Consider the following 7,585-nt stretch of genomic DNA (forward strand, 5'->3'; position numbering starts at 1 on the left):
GGCGCACCTACATGGTGCCAAATTTTTTTAAATGAAGTGCTATTTTGAGCCATCCCTGATCCCTCGTGCAATGAGGTTTACCAAGATGGCAAAATAGCGCTCCCGTTATTTAAAAAAATATTTTGAAATGACTGGCAGCTTGTGTAGACACAGGGTAGCTGTTTTGGGCTCTCTCCAGTATCCCAAAATTGCCTTGCAGTGTAGACATACCCTAAGGTAGGAGCTGGGGGAAGCAAGATGAATTGAACCTACAAAGAGTACTGGGCATGGAAATGGACTGGGCTTCAAAGTATGGATCACCACAGATCATGAGTAGATTGAAAAATGTATATTCAGTTGCGATTAGGTTATTTTTCTTTGTTTTGTTGTTTGGTTAAACTCTGTGCTAAGCCCATGTGCCTCCCTCCTCCCTGACACACACACACACACACACACACACACACACACACACACGCTATATCTAAGCTGCACCCAGAGATATTATTATTCTCTATGTTATATTTTGTTTTTCTCAGTTGCTCTGTAACATCTAGCAATCAAGTAGTCTTTATTAGTATATCTGGGTATGTCTACACTACAACGCTAGTTCGAACTAACTTAGTTCGAATTAGTTAATTCGAACTAAGCTAATTCGAACTAACGCGTCTAGAACTAAAAACTAGTTCGAATTAGCGTTTTGCTAATTCGAACTAGCAAGTCCACATTGAGTGGACTCTGAACAGGGCTTAAGGATGGACGGAAGCAGTGCCGGCAGGGCATCAGAAGAGGACTTAGAGCGTAGAGATGCTGTCTCAGGCTAGCCGAGGGCTGCGCTTAAAGGGTCCCGACCCCCACCCCGGACAGACAGTTCTAAGGGGTGCCCTGCTTGAAAACCAGTCCTGGCTTGAATTGCCCGGAGTACCCACACTGGGCACATCACACCACTCGGCCATCAGCCCGGCTGCACTTGCCGCAGGCTGCCATCTGGAGAGAGGGGGCAATCGGGGGGCTGCAGGAGAGCTTCCACCCCCAGAAGCCCGCAGAGCCAGCCCAGTCCTCCCCCTCGGGGGCTCGTACCCCATTCCTCCCTCACCTTCTTCCCTAGCCCCCCTTCTTATTGATGTACAAAATAAAGATAACGTTTCTTCCAACATTGACTCTGTCTTTATTGAACAAAAGTGGGGGAGACTGGGAAAAGGAGGTGGGAGAGGGGAAGAGAAAGGCTGGGAGAGGGGAGGGCAACTAACATGATCAGGGGTTGGGAACAGGTCCCAGATGAAGAGAGGCTACAGAGACTGGGACTGTTCAGCTTAGACAAGAGGAGACGGAGGGGGGACAGGATAGAGGTCTCTAAAAGCAGGGGTTGGGTGGAGAGGGTGCATTCAGAAAAGTTCTTCATGAGTTCCCATAAAGAAGGACTAGAGGACACCAAAGGAAAGGACTGGGTAGCAGGCTTGAAACTAGTAAGAGAAAGTTGTTGTTGTTGTTGTTGTTGCCAAAGCAAAGAGTTAACCTGTGGAACTCCTTGCTGCAGGAGGCTGTGAAGGCTACAACTAGAACAGAGTTTAAAGGGAAGGGAGATCAAGTCATGGAGGTTGGGTCCATGGAGTAGTCTTAGCCAGGGGGTAGGAGTGGTGTCCCTGCCCAAAGTTTGTGGAAGGCTGGAGAGGGATGGCACGAGACAAATGGCTTGGTCACTGGCTTCGGTCCATCCCCTCCAGGGTCCCTAGTGTTGGCCGCTGTCGGCAGACATGCTACTGGGCTAGATGGACCTTTGGTCTGACCCAGGACGGCCATTGTAAGCTCAGGGCTCAGGGTCGGGGGGTCTCAGTGGACCCCCTTGATTTTCATGCACACCTGTTCCTGGGTGGCCAGGCTGGCAGCTCTCCTGCCCTAGACGGCCACTTTCCTGTGCCTAGTGCGGAGATCGTGGACGAGGTCCACGATGTCCGCACTAGCCCAGGAAGGTGCCCGCCTCTTGCGGTCCTGGGCAAGCTCCCGGGAGCCGCCAGCCTGGTCCCGGGAAGAGGGGGTGGGCTGGGGGGCATCGGGTGGGTGGGGTCCGGGGCCGGGAGGGGGGCATAGAGTTTCTCTGGTGTTGGCTAGAGTGGCCACCAGGGAAACCTGGGGAGAGCTAGCCTCCCACTAGTTCGAATTAAGGGGCTACACACCCCTTAATTAGAACTAGTAAGTTCGAACTAGGCTTAATCCTCGTAAAATGAGGTTTTCCTAGTTTGAACTATTCGCTCCGCTAGTTCGATTCAAATTCGAACTAGCGGAGCACTAGTGTAGTGGTTATGAATGTTAGTTCGAACTAACGTCCGTTAGTTCAAACTAACATTGTAGTGTAGACATACCCTCTTTTAGTTTTGTTAATAAAAACAACTTTTTTAAGGCGACGCTATGATTCTTGTATCCTAGAAAGCAGCAGGAGGTCTGTGTACGCAAGCCTAGACTGAGAGGTCATCTAGCAGAGATTACAATTTGTTTTCTGTTTTTCTTTTCCAAGCTCTCTTGGCGGAAAAGAGTTTGGGGATACCCCCTTGGAAGAACTCAAAGCCTAAGAAGAAAGGTGGGTTTTTTATTCACTTGGCAGAGGCAGCTACCTCCCAAGGTGAAGGGATCTGTGACCTCAAGGAAGCTGGTTTTTATTTTTAAGCGGAATGCTGTTAAGGCAAGGTCTTTAAGGTCTCTGGCAGGTCTGTACCTTCTGCACTCTGAATGCCAGAGTGGGGAACAGAGTTGACCACCCTCCCCCTCCAGTGGCAACAGCCTCCCTGCTCTCTGCCTCCAGGCTGCGCTGACACCCCAGGAGCATCTGAGCCCAGCCCGGCCTGACCCCATGGGCCTGGCGTGGGGAGCTGGGCCCAGTGACACCCCAGGGGTGGGATCCAGCTGAGTGCCAGGTCCCAGCTCCCCAGGGAACGCCGCCGCCCTGCAGCCTGGGTCTGGGTGGGGAAGCAGGGACCCGGGGAAGGATTTAGGCCCCGGGGACAGTAACTGGCCATGAGCTCCCAGGGCACCGCGGGGCAGCTGGGCCGATGGACCCCTGGGCTGTGTAACGAGGGGGCAGGGAGCAGGCACCCGGGGGGGGGGGATTTCCCCAGCCTGAGGCCTTGGGGAGGCCGATCCTGGATCATGCGCCCGGCTCGGGCCCCATTTCAAAGGCTGCTGGCAAAGTGCAGCGGGGGCAGGGCAGGGCCCTCTGCTGCTAGAGGGGATTTGCCGACTCCCTGGGCTTCCTTGGCTCCATTTTCTCCCACCCCCTGCGAGTTAGCCCAGGCTCTCACACACTCACCGAGCAGCAAGAGGAACAGAGACAGGAGCATCGGGGCTGCGGCAGGAACCGAGAGGGTGGAAATGGCCAAACGACGTCGGCTTCTGACGAGACCAGGAAGGGACAATCTGCAGTCGCTGTCTGCTCCGACCTGCCCCCCGCTGCCCCTCTGGGCTCACAGCAGAAAGCCCCCCTCCCCGTGCAGAGTCTCTGCCAGCCCCTCAGGGCTGGGCTGGGAACCCAGATGCTGTCGCTGCTCTGATCCTCGTCAGGGCGTACGGTGAGGGAGCAGAGATGCCGCGGCCCTTCTGCTCTGCCCCGTCCTCTCCTCGTGTCTGATCATCACTGTTCTTCATTTCCTGTCCTCTACATACCCCACCACCACCCACATCTTTATTTAGCGCTGGAAGCCTGAGAATCAAACACGTGTAGTTACAGGACTCAGCGAAAGCTACCATGTTAGATGTAGTCCTGGCCTCGCTGGAAGGTTTAACATGAACTACACTGAACTCATACATAGAGCTCAAAGTGCTGTATCAGGGAAACAGGTGGGGAAACTGAGGCACGGGAAGGTGGGAATGGGAGTGTCCTGAAGTCACCCAGCAGGACAGAGCCAAGAATAGAAGTCAAGTCTTTGTCTATACATTCAGCATTAAAACACTGAGCGCACCGGGTGATTTTTTACACCTCTAAGCAATGTTCCCTCTAATTATTTTCATTTGTGTGCGCCATAAATATTGTTATGTGCACTGAGGTATGTGTGGATATGCATCACCAGTGGCAACACCTATTCCCGGCTATGGGCACTGTGCTCCTCAGCTGGGCTGCATGTAAATGAAGGGTAGCGGTGGTCGGAGACTCTCTTCTAAGGGGGACGGAGGTGCCCATCTGTCGCCCTGACATTTCATCCCAGGAGGTATGCTGTCTGCCGGGGGCCGTATCCAAGATTTTACGGAGGCATTGTCGAGGATTATCCGGCCCTCTGACTACTACCTCATGCTACTCATCCATGTGGGCACAAATGATACTGAGAGGTGTGACACTGAGCGGATCAAGAGTAACTACAGGACACTGGGGGTATGTCTAGACTACAGGCTTTTGTCGACAGAAGTTTTGCCAACAGATACTGTGGACAAAGCTTCTGTCAACAAAGAGCATCCAGACTACTTACAGTTCTGTTGACAAAGCAGGCTGCAATAACGCCTTTTATTGACAGAACTCTGTTGACAAAAGGTGTTATTCCCTGTAGAATGAGACCACCTTGGCTTAACCACGAGATCTTGCATGATCTAAAAATAAAAAAGGAGTCATATAAAAATGGAAAGTAGGACAAATTACAAACGATGAATATAGGAAAACAACACAGGAATGCAAGGGCAAGATTAGAAAGGCAAAGGCACAAAATGAGCTCAAACTAGCTATGGGAATAAAGGGAAACAAGATGACTTTTTATGAATACATTAGGATGAAGAGGAAGCCTAAGGACAGGGTAGGCCCACTGGTCAGTGAGGAGAAACATAACAGGAATGGCAGAGATGCTTAATGACTGCTTTCTTTCGGTCTTCACTGAGAAGTCTGAAGGAATGCCTAACATAGTGAATGCTAGTGGGAAGGTATTTAGAAGATAAAATAAAAAAAGAACAAGTTAAAAATCACCTAGAAAAGTTAGTTGACTGCAAGTCACCAGGGCCTGATGAAATGCATCCTAGAATACTCAAGGAGCTGATAGAGCTGAGCCTCTAGCTATCATCTTTGGAAAATCATGGGAGACAGCAGAGATTCCAGAAGACTGGAAACGGGCAAATCTAGTGTCCATTTATAAAAAGGGAAATAAGAACAACCCAGGAAACTACAGACCAGTTAGCTTAACTTCTGTGCCATGGAAGATAGTGGAGCAAGTAATTAAGGAAATCATCTGTAGACACTTGGAAGGTGGCAAGGTGATAGGGAACAGCCAGCATGGATTTGTAAAGAACAAATCATGTCAAATCAATCTGATAGCTTTCTTTGATAGGAGGCAGAGGCAGGCCGGGAATGGGCCGGGACTGAGCCGCGTTCTCCTTTCCCCGGGGAGGGGTGACCCTGGGCCTTTCAGGGGTGCTCTTGTGTGACTGCACCTGGGCCCCAGACTGGGGAGTGGCCGTTAGTGGATCCCCTTGTTCCATCCTCCGGAGTGACCCTTCAGTCGGGGCCATTGCTCAGGGTTGTCTCCTCACAAGACCGGCCCTGCCCCCGCCCCCGCCCCCGCCCCCACCCCCACGCCCGCCCCCGCCCCAGGAGCTGTCTCTGTCCGTCCACTTAGCTTAAAACCACCTCGGCAGCCGTTTGCATGGGACGTGCAGCCCCAGGATGCTCAGGGACCACCCCCTCCCTCTTCTCTCCCCTCAGAACTCAGCCGACTGGCCGAGGATGGGTCACCACGTGGCCCAGCTGGGCCTTTTCATTTTGGACCCTTCCGAGGACGTCAGCCAGCTGGCCCGGGAGGGGGTGCACTGCCTCTGCTAACTCCTCCTGCATCACAGGGGTAAGGAACCCAGCCGGGACCTGGGCCCCAGGGACACCCTGAGGGTGCCGGCGGCGGGGGGAGGGGACCCAGCCCTTTTCCCCAGACTGGCCCAAGGGGGGATGCGTCCCTCTGTGTTCCCGTCCTTCTGCCTCCTTTGCCCCTCCATTTGCCCAGGGATGCCTGCAGGGACCCGTGCGAGGGGAAGGGCTCAGACCTGCCAGCAGAATGACCCTGTTTTGTCTCTTGCAGGCCTCAACATCCACGAGACAGAGGACCTGTGGTGCAGGCACTGGTATAAGGAGAGGTGGGTCCTGGCTCACAGCAACACAGTCAGGGTGGGAGAGGTAAGGACGCGCTGCCAGGGCAGGGCAGGGCTCAGGGGTGGGCTGCCCCTTTGTGACGCTGTCCCGGCGTTTCAAGGGGGCGGCTCTTCCTAGGGGCAGTGACGCACGGAGCCCTGGATCTCCCGTAGAGGGGGAGCCAGGGCGGGGGGGGAGGTAACACTTTCTGATGTTGGCCAGTGGTCTAGGGCTGCTCTGTTCTGTGAAGGGGGGTGAGGTCTGGGAGGATCTTGGGGGCAGGAGGAAGGTGTGACCTGGGGCAGGGCTTGGGGTGCAGGGTCAGGAGAGCGTCCAGGTGCAGGGTCTGGAAGGGAGTTTGGGGAAGGAGGAAGCTGTTTTAGCCTCAGGAGTTGGGGCTGGGCTCTGGGCCATTAACTGAAGCCTCGTGTCCTCTTGATTTCAGGTCTTTGGGCAGCTCTTCTCCCAGGAGCAGGAAAACTCCTTTTTGGAGACGGCTCTGCTCGCTGCCCGCTCCCCTCTGCAGCGCCCTAGCAAGGCCGGGCTGGTCCTGGCCCACGCCCTGCAGGGGCAGGCCCAGCACGTCCTCGGCTACATGGTGAGCAGCCAGAGCGGATGCAGGAGAGTGGGGAGGGGCAGGGTCTCCTTCCCATCCCCTCAGGGAGTCCACCCCGCCCCTTTCCTCAGGCTGACAGAATCCCTCCTGCCCCTGCGAGCGTCCTTGGGGTTGGGGGAGGCTCTGTACACACAAGCCGTGTCCTGGGAGATGGGAGGGGGGAGAGGTGTCAAGAGCCCTGGGAGGGGGGTCAGGAGCTCACCCTACGGGCTGCTGGCCTGACAGGGGGGTGAGCAGGGAGCAGAACAAGTCTCAGCACTGGGGGCAGGAGGGTGGAAATGCTGGGGGGGGGCCCAGTACCCCTGACTCCCTGGGGATGGATCTTTGTCTGACAGATTCTGCTTCCCTTGCAGCAGGAAGACAGCCAGTGAGCGCACCAGGAGCTGAGGAGGCAGCAGCTGCGTCCCCACTTCCAACCCTGCAAATTGTATATAATTGTATTTTAATTATGATTAAACAACATTTGAAAGAACTTTTGGAGCAGGCTTGGTCAATCATTGTTAATCCTTCAGTCTCTCCATACGCAGCCAACAGTGGACAGCAGTTTTATATTCTGGAATGCAACATTAAAACATTAGACGGAAAGTCACTTTAAAAAGGAAAATCGAGAGGTTCCCTTTCAATCTGATGGCAACAACTCATTTACCTTTTTTTTTTTTCATTACCCAGATTTTTGTCAAAATTGACAAGTTTCTTTGAGGTGTTTCAATTTTGATGAAACTGCATTTTCCAGTGGAAAAGCATTGCGCTGGAAAAATTCCAGCCAGCTCTAGGAAATAGGTAATACACCAACCAATGGCTCTCAGGAATATGTAGCATAGCTCACGAGTGTACTAGAACGAATAAAACGGCCTTGTCATGCACTGCAAGAGGCTTTTTGCGTTCAGTTATTTCCTTTTTTTAAAAGC

At 53.4% G+C, this 7,585-nt stretch overlaps 1 long non-coding RNA gene across 1 annotated transcript; it reads left to right on the forward strand.

Moving 5' to 3' along the window:
• The first annotated feature begins 5,988 nt into the window (after nucleotides 1-5,988).
• On the forward strand, nucleotides 5,989-7,149 carry LOC142824056 (uncharacterized). The gene is made up of 3 exons (XR_012899095.1): nucleotides 5,989-6,106; nucleotides 6,507-6,659; nucleotides 7,031-7,149. It is a non-coding gene; the product is annotated as an uncharacterized LOC142824056 (long non-coding RNA).
• Nucleotides 7,150-7,585: the final 436 nt, after the last annotated feature.

Source organism: Pelodiscus sinensis, unplaced genomic scaffold, assembly GCF_049634645.1.
Source record: "Pelodiscus sinensis isolate JC-2024 unplaced genomic scaffold, ASM4963464v1 ctg37, whole genome shotgun sequence".
NCBI lineage: Eukaryota > Metazoa > Chordata > Testudines > Trionychidae > Pelodiscus > Pelodiscus sinensis.